Source organism: Dipodomys merriami, unplaced genomic scaffold (assembly GCF_024711535.1).
Source record: "Dipodomys merriami isolate MVZ:Mamm:240054 unplaced genomic scaffold, mDipMer1.0.p SCAF_1279, whole genome shotgun sequence".
Classification (NCBI taxonomy): Eukaryota; Metazoa; Chordata; class Mammalia; order Rodentia; family Heteromyidae; genus Dipodomys; species Dipodomys merriami.
In genome coordinates, this window is record NW_027202581.1 from 46,041 (window position 1) to 59,819 (window position 13,779).

At 36.1% G+C, this 13,779-nt stretch overlaps 1 pseudogene; it reads left to right on the plus strand.

The window, feature by feature from the left end:
* The first annotated feature begins 1,034 nt into the window (after nucleotides 1–1,034).
* Nucleotides 1,035–13,779, plus strand: part of LOC138824179 (prostaglandin-E(2) 9-reductase-like) — a 47,678-nt pseudogene continuing 34,933 nt past the window's right edge.

Sequence of the window (13,779 nt, forward strand, 5' to 3'; positions counted from 1 at the left end):
AGTAAGTCTTAGAAAGTTTAGGTATATTGGTCACAGTCAATCATAGCATACAAAGATGAGGAAGTGAGGAAGACTATAATGCAGGTGACCCTCCCAGGAATCCTGTTAGGCCACCTCACATGATATCCATTACTGTTCTGTTTTGTTATGTATTGTTTTGGCCAATCTCCTCCCATGAAATAGAAACTTAAATTATAACATATCCTGACTTTACCTGGATTATATTTGAATATTGACACTGCCTGCCAGTGCTTTCTGGTGATTTGAATATTTTCAGTCTGGATCTTTAAGCTCATCACTAGCCCTGTCTCTCAATCTATTTAGACCTGAAACAATATGTCTGAGTCTCTAGTTGAATGTCTTGGACCTAAAGCCTGTGGGTGTCTTGGGAAGGAAAGAAAGGGAGTAGGGTTGCAGAGTTGTCACCAGACAAGCTGATGGAAATGCATCACAGGTCTAGAAGCCTAAAGCAGATTTGGACTCAAATGCAGAAATTTCCCCTGGCATAGTACAGTGAAGGCTGTCTAGGATGGAAAAAACTGGTGCTTGACTTCATTCTTTTTAAAGAAATTCTGGTTAAAAAGTCCAAACTAAAGATGTTTTTAGTGGCTTTTCTCTATTGCTGTATGAGTAATGTCTTTATTGTTCTAAACAAGATGTAATTTCCGAGGGGCTTTATTTTTTTCACAAAATTTTAAATAAGAAGAAAAGTGTGAATCTAACGGTTTCCACTTCAACAAATTTTCAGAAATGATCCCATTAATCTATTATAGTAACTCACTATAATACATGGAAAATTCTAAGGAGAAAAAAAACATACTTAAAACCAATAGTTTCTATGTCACTGTACAATAGTTTATTATAAAAAGAGTGAGCTTGTTTTAGTTCTCTTTGTAATGTAGACTGTAGCTTTAATTCTATTTCTTCACTCATCATTATATATTGTAGAGACACGAGGACTCATAATTTCCTGTTATATTTGTATCCATGAGGTCAAAAAGAACAGTCTCTGTCCAGGCAGAGGAGCAACAGCAATGAATTCGAAGTATCAGCATGTTGGACTAAATGATGGCCATGCGATCCCACAACTGGGTTTCAGTACCTATGTACCCAAAGAGGTAACAAGAATGCTGATCAGTTTGAAGGTTGAAAAGAAAAATAGATATAGAAGGACCTGAGGACAATGTGGATTGCAAAGTCACATATTTCTAGTATGACTCTGGGGTGGTCAACCAGTGCTCAGTTTTCCCAAGGTAGTGTTTCTCATGTGCAAGAGAGAACATTGTAAGAGTGTGATCATGTCATAACCTGTTTATTCTGAGCATTGTGCTTTGTACTAATTGGTCATTGATTTCATAGCTTGGTGGGGAAAAAAGAACAAAAATTAGCAGGCTTAAGCTGTGTATCAGCTTTGATGCCTGGAAAGATACCCATAGCACTAGAATTGTTTTCTGTTTTTTGTTTTTGTTTTGTTTTTGCTTATTTCCTACAATAGAAAGTCTTGCTTTCTTGTGGAGATCCAGAGAAATCAAGGTGATAAAAGTTAACTTGTTTCCTAAGATCAATCCACTTTGATTCTTCTGCCTGGACTTTGTTAATTTTTCAGGCATAAAGGTAGGGAAGACTGCAGGACACCACCACATACTCATCTCTGGTGAATCTCCAGGTGCTGTTACACCTAATAAACAAGTATTAGATCAGGAGTGTAGGAGCAAGAAAAGTTTTGAGCTTGAAAAGTTTCTGAAATTTTTTAAATAAATGTTAAAAAATCTGTGTTTTGGTTTGCCTTTTAAGAAATCATGTACTGAATGAACTTTAAAATTGTGACCCACATTTGGTAGAGGAGGCACTAAGTCCAACCATGCCCTCTCTAAATCAAAGAGCTTTAGTTTTCAGGGTTGATGGCTACACCAATTATCTTTTACACAATGGAGTTAAGTACTTATTTATAACTCTATGACCTTTGAGCATATATTGTTTTTCTCCCAGAACTTTGTTCAATTTTACAGAGAAAATGACTATGCATGAAAATGTTAACAAAACTTTTATACTGTATCTCAAGAACACTGTCCCTGAATAGCACCTGGGAAATTTGGTATTTTACTGTTTTGTGACATGTAAGGGTGGTATGCGTTTTTACTGTTTGTATAACCAGAGGGGGAGTTAAGAATTGGAATTTTGGGGTGTCCTAACAGAGACAGGGGCACTAGGTAAATAGCACTAGCAAAAAAATATAGTTTGAAATGACTTTTACTTTCATTGTAGACGTGTGCCATGTATTGTCAAAATTCAGTGCTCAAGATTATGTTCTATGTCTTTCCTATGAGAACTCAACTAAGCATGGATCATATACCTTCTGTATTTCTTCTATGCACATTTTTCCTGTGTTACTTCTATGTTGTATTATCATTATGTAAACCACAGGGTGGTGCTATCTACATCCTGAGTCCTGTAAATCTTTCTAAATCATTCTAGGAATTCATTGGAATAAGAGCTTCTGGAATCTTCCAATGTTACTGATTAATTAGCCTTCGCTGTGTTTGAAGTTCAGAGAAAAAAACAAATTCTATTATTAAGTAGAGACTACCACAGAAAAACAGATTTGGCTTGATTCCTCCAAGTGCAGCATTAAGTCCAACACAGATGAAAATAAGTTCATGGAAAGGTGATTATTTCTGTGACCATCACAATTACTGTTTGGATAACCCTTTGTCTTACAGTAAAGATGGGATTTAAATTCACAGAGGTGTTACCCTGTTACATGCTTAAGTGATCTGAAGATAACACTGGAATACTAAGTGTTTTCTAATCGTGTTAATTATCTAGTTTGCTTCCAATGGGCTACCTCACAACATTTACCTCCAACTTCTGCTTTTCTTTTCCTTGTTGATCTAGATTCCTAGAAGTAAGGTACTTGAGGCCACCAAAATAGCTATAGATTCTGGCTACTGGCACATTGACACTACGTATGTGTACGAAGTGGAAGAGGAGGTAGGGCAGGCCATTCGAAGCAAGATTGAAGAGGGCACTGTGAAGAGAGAAGACATATTCCTCACCTCAAAGGTATGCTGCCTACAATAGGTAGATGTGAATTTATTGAAATGTGATTTGGGGAAGAATTACATGATTGGAGCAGTAGTTGGAAGAATTGTTCTTGGTGCTACTACTTATTCACATACTTTTTACATGTTAGACTTAGTATTAAAAACAGAGTGAAATAATTACTACCTTACTCTCTATGAATTGATAGGTTGACAGACACTTTAACATTCAAAGTCTCAACTTGAATCATTGTTTTAACAGGTGCTATGCGACCACTCAGATCTATGGTCAAATCACAGTGTTCTTCATGCCCAGAGTAACTTTCTAAAACATTATTTTTACTATTTGGAATATTAAATCTTACCTTTATTCTTGGGAGAGATCAGTATGAGTATTTGCTGAGTATTAAACAAAACATTGCTAAAGTGTTTTTTTTTGCCCAGTACATTTTAAAATATTCAAATATCTTTCCCTTCACTGATGGAAATAAAGGTATGTGGATATGTCTCCACTGATTTGAAGAGATGAGATGTTTAGAGGAATAGTAATTCTGCAATCTCTTTGGAATAGGATTCATAGTTTGGATAATTTTATTATTTGACCAAAATGCTATCTCAAGTAATTTCCTTCTATTGTCCAGCAAATTATTTTAACAATGACATGGCCCTGACAGGTCCCGGAACCCTAAGAATGAAGGCATTAATTTTCCCCCATGGCCATCAGTATCTTCCTAGTATAAAACTTCTCTGAATTTGGTGAATCAGATTTCTCAATTGAGGTAAACCATCAATCTAGCACAATTTGTATTTTTTAACATTTGCAGCTCTGGTGCACATTCAATCGACCAGAGCTAGTCCGGCCTTGTCTGGAAAGATCACTGAAGAAACTACAGTTGGATTATGTGGATCTCTACCTTATTCATTTACCAACTTCATTGAAGGTAGGCTATTTGCATCATCTAACTGAAGCATATAACTTCATATGTTCACGATAATTATTTCCATAAATGATTGAGAAGAAGCTTTGATCATCAATTTATGTAAGCTTTAGTTAAAAATTGATAGAATGACCCAGGATATTTCATATGAGTTTATTGAATTATGTAAATGGACAGGTGAATGAATGGCTAGATTTAGATTTAGTCTTCAGCTATTTCTTTTTTCTTGTCGGTCATGGAGTCTGAATTCTGGGCCTGGGTGCTGTCCCTCAGTCCTTCATCTCAATGTTAGTGCTCTACCATTTGAGCCACAGTGCCACTTCTGGCTTTTTCTGCTTATGTGGCACTGAGGAATGGAACCCAGGGCCTCTTGCAAGCAAGGCAAGCACTCTACCACTAAGCCACCTTCTGAGCCCTCATCTATTTCTGTTTCTCCATCCCTTACATTTTTATTACTGGACGCTTGCTTGTGTTTTATCCCAACGTTGCCCGCAATGGCAAATAATATTTGGATAGTTCATATGTCCTGACCCTTACCCTCTGATATCTTGATTGCATCTTTCAGTATTAGAATCATTCTCTCTGACAACTTTTGGTTAACCATTTTTTGCTTCACTAATTTGCCTTGGACTCACATGTATTCAAATCTCTAAAGAATACTGATTATCCTGAATCAAGATTGAAATCCATTGTTGTGGAAGATCAAGGCCAAGTAATTGTTGACTTTCCCAGTGAGAGAGAAGTTTTTGCCTAGAGAAAGTGAAGCAGAGAAGTAACACAAGTCCTAGGGAGATCTCTTTGGGATGTGAAACAAATATTTAATAATAATAATTGATAGGGGATTACAACTACCTAGACTCTTAAAGACATTCCTTATTACTCTCATTCAAGCATCTTTGTAAGCATAACTAAGTGGAGGAGTTCTTCATTAATGCTCATTTACTGTTTCATTCCTGAAGTGTAGAAAGGACCACGGCTCTGGGTAGGATGACAGTGCTTGTTGAGGTTGCTGTAATGTCTGCTTCTATTGCAGCCTGGAGACGAAGTCTTTCTGAAAGATGAGCATGGAAAATTGATATTTGACACAGTGGATCTCTGTGACACATGGGAGGTGAATATTTGAAGAATAGACTTGAGAGGATGCCTAGAGAGTCAGGTCATGTCTCCAACTCCAAGAATGGAATCTGTACCCTTGAAATCTAGAAACTCATGACATTTACAATGGTGTTTTGCAGGAGTGATAGGGGAGAAAGCATTAGTGGAATGTAAAAGACATGAATGTCTGAACAGAATTGATGACAAGAAGAGTGATCTCTTGCTTCCTTATGCAGTGATGTCTGTATTTCTTTTTTTTTTAATATTATTTCATTTTATTTGAGAACATACTGTACAGAGGGGCTACAATTACATGGGCAGGATAATGCATACATTTCTTACCAAGCATTGCAGCTGATGTCTGTATTTCTCCAAGAAGCACACAAAATTCTTTCTTTGTATGTGAATATATTCTCCAAATGTCTTGACCATTTCTCTACCAACAGTCATATGTAGTCAGTTCATTGTTTACTGATAGTGTTTCCTTCATCAGCTCCATTTTGCATTTATATTGATTCAACCAATGGTACAGATGGATCGGCAGAACTTCTTCCTTTTTAGGCCATGGAGAATTGAAAGGATGCAGGATTGACCAAGTCCATTGGTGTGTCCAACTTTAATCACAGGCAACTGGAGAGGATCCTGAACAAACCAGGGCTCAAGTACAAGCCTGTCTGCAACCAGGTGAGTTCCTGCTTCCTCTTCTTTGTCTCTTATTCACTGACTTGTTGCTGTGTTTCTGCCAGCTATTACTTTTACCTTCTCCCCTGTTTAACTTATTTTTGTGGAATGGAAGATTCTAATTGTCTCCAAGGATAGGGCGGATGGCCAACTGTGTCTGTGCCTAGTGAGAGGTTCATAGTATACAGTGAATGGAAGAATCTGGAGGATGTAAATGTCATCAAGGTGGGCTGCAATCATTATACGTCAGAGGCAAAGTACGTATTGTTGGCTTATGAATGTTTGTGAGATTAGATTGACAATAGTGTCATGTATAAAAAACACGGAAGTCCCATAAAATCACCAACTTGGAGCAGTGGGAGAAGGTAGGAAATGTGGAGATCCATATGAAGGGCCTGTGGAGTGGATGCTTTGGTACTTTGTGCTGTTGTGTCTGGCTTCAGGATTCTTGGTTCGCGACATAGGTACATGGAGAGTAAAGTGGGGGCTGCCAAAATGATCACACAGATCAAATATCTGTTGGTGGGGATCTTAGTGAAATCCATACATGGAAACTTAGAGTAAAACACAGAGCTGACTCAATACCTGAAAACCTCTAAGTCAACTCTTCTATTCTGCTTTGTTTTTTAAAATCACATCTAGTCTGTGCCTGGTTTGAGATTCTATATTACTGTCTTCAACAGCTTAAAGTCCTTACAGCTGTGAAGTAAAAGTGTTTTGAACACAAAGCTGGTCATACTGTTTAAATGTGTGGACAGTGACATAATCCTATGATTTCCCAACATGAATGTGAAGGCAGTTTCATTACAAGTTTTATCAAGACTTTTGTCATGAAGTTTATCAAGCACTTGGAATATTCATATTTTCCAAATTTCATGCCAGTTATTCAACACATGGCCACATTGTCCTTATTAATGCAGGTAGATCGTCATCCACATTTGTAGTAGTTTTGCTGGTTCTCTTTAATAACATTGTAGACCTGGACATTCTCCTTTAGAGACTTGAGCAGATGACTTCTTGGAATGAAAATACGTTCTTACATAGTTAAATTTCTGTGACTGTATTCTAAAAATTAATGACAATTCATTTGCATCATTTAAATCCAGTCTGTACTCAAATTTTCCTCTGATTTGATCTGTTCATTAACAGACCCACCTAGATGTAGTTTCCTGATTGACGATTACTGGTTTTCTAGATGTTGACCATTGTCAATAAAGGAGGCCCTTTGACAATTTCACCTAGTAGTTTAATATTCATTCATAATCTCTGTAAGAATTAGAGCCCACAGGATTTATGAAAAATTTCTTTTGTTTTAACTTCTGTGTTTACTTTCCTTAGCAGATATTTAACTAAAAGCAAAACTTACTCAACATATCAGAATAAACTATAACAATTTCCATAAGACAGAGCATATCTTGATACTTGCCTTTCAGTTTGTAGTGTTCTAAGAAAGGAGTTAAAGGAACAGTCTCTATCAAATGCAGAATACTTTTTATTTATCTTACCTTCTTTCTTTAGGTCTATTCCATTCAACTAATGCATTTTTATTCCATTGAGTGCATATAATTCTTTATGGGACAGAACTATGGCTTACTCTCAGGGACTCACTCACTCTCTTAGTTTTGTGGCCGAAGTTTGATGCTCTGCCACCTAAACTATGCCTCCTCATCCAGACTTTTGCTGGTTAATTAGAGATAAGAGTCTTGAAGGATGATCTGTTTGGGCTGACTCAGAACCTCAATTCTCATGTCTCAGCCTCCTGAGTAGTGATAGGTTTATAAGCATTAGCCACTGGCACTCAATTTCATGAAAAACACTTTGAAAAATAAAAAACAAAACTCTGACCAGTGTCTCTAGCAGAATGCCTGCCAAAATGGTTCTTTTGTCCTATAGGTTTTCCCCCATGAGTGACTGACCAAATTAGTGATTTCTGTTCAAATACCAGGTCCACATTTCAGATAAGTCCTTTGTGCCCCAGAAATAGAGTTTGTCATGCCTCTTTGCCCTGTAAATGGTATTCAGCATATAATGTGGTCTACTTTAGGAAGATTACTTTTTTTAGAGCAATCCAGGTAACAGATATGTGAAATTTATTTGTTAGAAAGTAAACATTACATTATTTAGATCATTTCAATTCAAATCAAATATAACACATTTTTATTGAGGTTTGCTTACTCTTAATTTTTCTTCTTGATCAGTGCATAAAATTTGCATATAATTCCTGTCATATCCATCTACAGGTGGAAGGTCATCCTTATCTCAACCAGAGCAAACTGTTGGATTTCTCCAAGTCCAAGGACATTGTCCTGGTAGTGCTCTGGAACTCAACAAGCAAAACAATGTTAATCCAATAAAATGTTTACCCAAAACACTACTCTGAATCAAATATTTTGAGCTCTACTGTGCTCAGTTTTCTGGAATTGATTTTGAACTGGTTTAGGAACTGGGGAGAATTGCATTTCTGACATGGTCCCTCATACGAGCGATGCTGATGGTTCAAGAGATTGCATTTGATGACTTGGTCTAGAGAAGGCATCCTCAAGTATATTGGAGCTCTGCAAACAAATAGAATACTCTGTCTGCAGTTCAGCATTTCTGTCTTTCCTTCCAGGGTAGACTCCAATACCGCATTTCTCCTGAAGGACCCAGTTCTTGGTGCTGTGGCAAAAAAGCACAATCGCAGTCCAGCTCAGATTGCCCTTCACTACCAGCTGCAATGTGGGGTTGTGACCCTTACTCATAGTTTCATAGAAAAAGAGATAAAAGAGATCATACAGGTGAAAAGGGGGGTACTGTGGGCATTAGGTCTCCTGCATAGAATGCACAGGTGATGGGATGATGTGCTGTGGTCATAGTATTCTTCATTTGGGTGTTATCTTGGAACTTCTTAGCACCATTCTTGGGGACAAATTATTTTCCCTAGAATTTCCTGTACATACATGATTTACGGTGTTCTTGGACATCCTATTTCTGTGTATATAATGGGAGAGACAGCACAGTTTGAGAGACTTAGGGCTGGAAAGAATACAGAGAATTTAATCAACCAGGTGCTCTATAACTACTCTAATATGAGAAATTTTTCTACCTATACATGTTGCAATATGATCCACCTCTGAGCAAACAGGTTGAATACAGAGTACATCCATTTAGGTGGAGAATGCATTGTTGGAAAATTTGTTTGGCCTTAGCCAAATGAAGTCCTTTGTAAGTTGGAACCTCTCCTGTATTTACATTAAATTCTCTAATATTTATTGGACAAATGTATCAGGATGCTGATTGGTTATTGCATAGTAGCTCTCAGCAATTCTCCATGTTGTTTGTCATTCACTAGACAACTAGACCAAAGATTTTTCTCATATAATACTATCCAAAGGAGGTGAGAAGAGAATTGCCAAACTGTTTCATGCCTTAGATCAGCATTAGCACATAATTCTTTGCCAAGCTCTAATAGACAATGCAGTTTACAAACCAACCAACATTAAATGAGTGGGGAAATAGCATTCCTTAGGAGAAGAGTTTGTCAATGTATACAGCAAAGAGTGTTGGAGACATAGGGATATGTATTTCTGGAGGAGCAAGTTTGCATCTTGTCATTAATGTACATTCTCGAGAGTGTTTTGTACATCCATTCAGATATATTTGTTGTAGTAGCTTCTCAAAATTTCTATCGATGATTTTATTTGATCTTGGGTATATTTTACCTAAGCAAAAGTTCCTTCTCTAACTATAGTCATCATGACTTTATAGTTGATGTGGTTGATGACTGTCCTGTCTTTTCTTTGGAATACAAGAATATTCTCCCAAATTATCTCCCAAGAGTTTGACGGTTTTGCTTCCAAAGAGTAATTTTGCTGGTTCTTTAGAGGTAGTATGTCACAGACTTTTCTGTCTAGACTAGCATTGAACCATGAGTTTTAGCATTTTAGCCTCCTTGATAGCTAATATTTCATTAACATTTGGGCAAATTGTGAATTAAACCTTGTGTAAAAGAACATGGTCACATTTTAAGTGTATGCAATGTCATAGAGACACCTAACATTGTCCTTAACAATTGCTAAGTTATCTTGCATACATAAAAACCTTTTCAGTAGTAGCTTTGTTAACTTCTATGTACATTAGACTGCAATCAAAACTATATCAACTTTGTTCATGCCCACTGTCTTTTGTGATTCCTCATGCCTATAATCTTCTACTGTATCAATATATTTTATCTCGAATGTATTTCTCCTTTAGCTACTTGAATGTTTTGGCTTTGTATTATTAAATCTGTTTCATTTGAATTTCTAAGATTGGCAAATGTACAATTTAAGAATTGTAAAAATTGTCTACTTTTATGATAAGCTTTTGAATTCCAGTTGCCTTTAGAAGACATGGAAGTCCTAGAAGGTCTGAACAGAAATTTTCGATATCTTCAAGGTGTTAGGTGTTAGGCAGAAATATTGTCTGAATATTCTTTAGTTTCAAGTCTCTCCTTTTTTTTCAAGGTATATTTGTTCAGAACCCAAACATTACATTTTGCTCTCAGGGAATTTCCACTGACATTGCCATTAAGACATTTAGCTTTATGTTTCTGAACTGTAGACATCTCAGTGCAGAAGATAAAGATGTGTTTGAGAAGAGAGATTTGATATCTAAGGAAGAGTGCATACTTAAGTTTTTCCATTGCTGAAGAGAATGTAGAGTTCAAGAGACCATTAACAGTTTTTTTATGTTCTGGGTTATAGACTAATATTTGACAAATATAAACAAAGGTAAACAAGGAATGCATATCTCTTGTGCTTACCTGCTTTTTAAAACAGAAACGAATAGGATCATATTTGAAAGGGAATTAGGTAATCCATTTTCACAAGAATTGCTCCATTATTGTTAATATTTTTGTTGCATGTAAGGAACTAGGATTCTAAGCCCTTGGGAGAAGTATATATTCCAACTTTGAGACCAAGAGCATTTGATAGCTTGATCCCTAAGGCTTGCAACAATTTGGAAAAGTTACCAGAGCCTGAAATTTCTCTTCTCTAGCTCATTTCAACCTTCTGCCTTTCTTCAGGGAAAGATTGTATTTTTGGTAGTTTTCTTTTGGAGGTCCATTCAGTCACTCTGTGTCTTTTAATTAATAAAGTAAGACAATTGACATTCTGAAGATTATTGAAAGAGATAATATATGTGAAATATGTGCTTGTTTCTAGCATTTTTCATGTCTTCTGTTTGCAGTATCTGTTTGTATTTTCCTGATTTGTTGTAGAAGTTGATACCTCTTTTCCCTTTCATGTATGGTAGTGAGCTGAACTTTTACTCTTTTAGTAGTCTCAGAAATTTTGTATGCTTTGTTCATTTAAATTGTTAAAAATACTTCTTCCTGAATTTAACATATAGAACGACTTATATTTAGGTGCAGGGATCTAAGCTATTGCTGTGTGTATCATGCAAGATTTTGTAAATCTTGCATATTGAAATTTTTTCATTTCCAAGGTCTATTTTGGCATTTTCTCACAATCACTGCCTCCTTACTAAAATTATTCATATTTTGTTCTGTTTCTCATCATTCTACTTAAATTTGCTACTATCAGATATAAAACAGTTAATTCTATTTTCTTGTATTTGCTAATACTTGCTTGAAGCCCTAAAATATGATCTACATTGGAGATAGTTCTATGGACTGCAGAGGTCTATTTTTCAGCTGTTGGAGGAAATATTCACCACCAAGGACCTGAGTTAAATCCCCTGTAACCAGCATTCATGCACACAGACACACACCCTCCAAAGTTACTTATAGAAAACTGGTGTCAAGTGAGCAGAGAAGCAGACTTCACAATCAGTTTGTTGAGATACTACCCTGACTTGTGATGTGTGACACATGTAGCACAAAGGATTTCTGGTCATTTGTCCAGCCTTTCACATGGAGAAAATCTATCATGTCTAGTAGAGGAGTTGGAGGTTAGAATTCATGCAAGGTTTACATTAAAATAAAGGAAACGTCCTCTCAAGAAAGGTGAACAATGAGGTCACATCCATGAAATGCAACCCAGGTCAGTAAGTCAAGTCAGCAGATAGCATAATGCTGCAATATATCCTGTGAGAGGAAATCTGCCAAATTGTAATTGTGAATAGGGACAATTTTAAAATGAAGATCACCAACTGTGTTTTGAGACTAGAGAAAGGGCAATTGATATTCAAGTATTCAGTGCTGGCTATCTTCCATGGTATTCTATTTCTTTCTCATTGTCCAGGTCAGGACATTTCCCATTTTACTTGTAAACACTTTTCTTTGATTATAAAACCAATAAACATTAATTTCAAAAGCAGGAAAAACATAATTAAGGGGTTGATTGTACATTCTTGGTCCATCATTCAGAAATAATCACAACTTATTATTTTCATCTTGAACATTGTATGATTATAAGACTTATTTACTGAGAATATTCTCATCTCTGGACTTAATCCATCAAGGCCCTTCTCCTTACATTTTAAAGTTCTCCAACAATCCATATATGAAATCAGTTAAGTTGTCCATTAATTAACAAATGATGAGGCAATGTCCTATATATTCTTTTTTTTTCCAGTAAGGGGTAGGTTTATTCATTGTTCTGGCTGGCAGCAGGTCATATTGGCCCTCCATGTGGCTGGGAAAGTCCTGGGAAAGAGAGAGAGCTGGGAAAGGTAGAGAGCTGGGAAAGAGAAGAGAGTTGGGAAAGAAAGAGATCTGGGAAAAAGAGAGAGATGGCCAAGAGCTGGGAAAGAGAAGAGAGCTGGGAAAGGAAGAGCATCAATTATTCAGCTGCTGTCAATCTACAGGTTCTTTACAATTTCAATCAAAATCATAAATCCTTTAGCTGAACTCCAGCTGCAGATTCAGTGCAATTTCCATGAAAATTGCAATGTCATTCTTCACAGAGATAGAAAAATCTACCTTAAAATTAATAGGAAAGCATAGAAGACTCCACACAGACCAAGCAATCCTAAACAAAAGAGCAACCCTGGAAATGTCACAATACCTGACTTCAAGTTATATTACAGAGACATAGCATCAAAAACAGCATGTTATTGGCACAAAAATAGATACAAACCAATGGAACAGAGTAGAAGACCTGGAAATAAATCCTGCAGTTACAGCCATCTAATTTTTTGTAAATGAGTCTAAGATATACATTGTGTAAAAGATAGCTTCTTCTAAAAAATAGTCTTGGCAAAACTTGCTTTCTAAATGCAGGAGACAGAAAGTAGATCACCATCTTACACCCTATACAAAAATCAACTTTGCATGGATATATTAGATCCAAGGAAATTTAAGATAAAATGGAATCATTTCACCTGTGGTCTTCTATTTCTAAGAATTAGATTAATATTTCAGTATTTCGTGAAGTGAACTCGCAAATTCAGATTCTTAGTTAACTATTTAAAAAATTTTTCATTATTATAAACAATGTACAGAGAGGCTACTGTTTAATGTCAGGCAATGAGCACATTTCTTTTTGGATAATGTGGTGTTTTTCTCTGTTATTGTCCAATTCTTGATTAATTATTAATTCAATGCAAATTCCCTTCTTGAACCTTTAATCTTTGGTCTACATTCCATGAACCAGAGTCTGATGTTACTTGGAAATATCACTGAACCTTTCATTGACTTATGCATCATCTATCTTATTCATTTACTAAAGATCACTGAACAGACTTTAAGAGAGCTAAGCTATCATCTACCTTACTCATTTAGTAATGAGAGCAGACAATGTGATTCATCAAACCTTTTTTCTATCTGATGTTATCATGCCTTCTATTTAATTGGTTGGTTAAATTCAGTGTCTATATATTTAAATCAACTTAGTCCATGAAAGTTTTTTAAAGCCACAAAATGGTTTATGAAAAAAATTGAATCTTGTGGACAACAAGTGTAAGCCAGGACTAGAGTTGGTATTTGTAGTAATCTTCAGAAATGTTTCTACTTATTAATACCTTGCTTCTGTATTTCTACAGATTTGTTTAAGTTTTGGTCCAGTCACTTCCATTGATGGCAAATATAACCTTGAGCT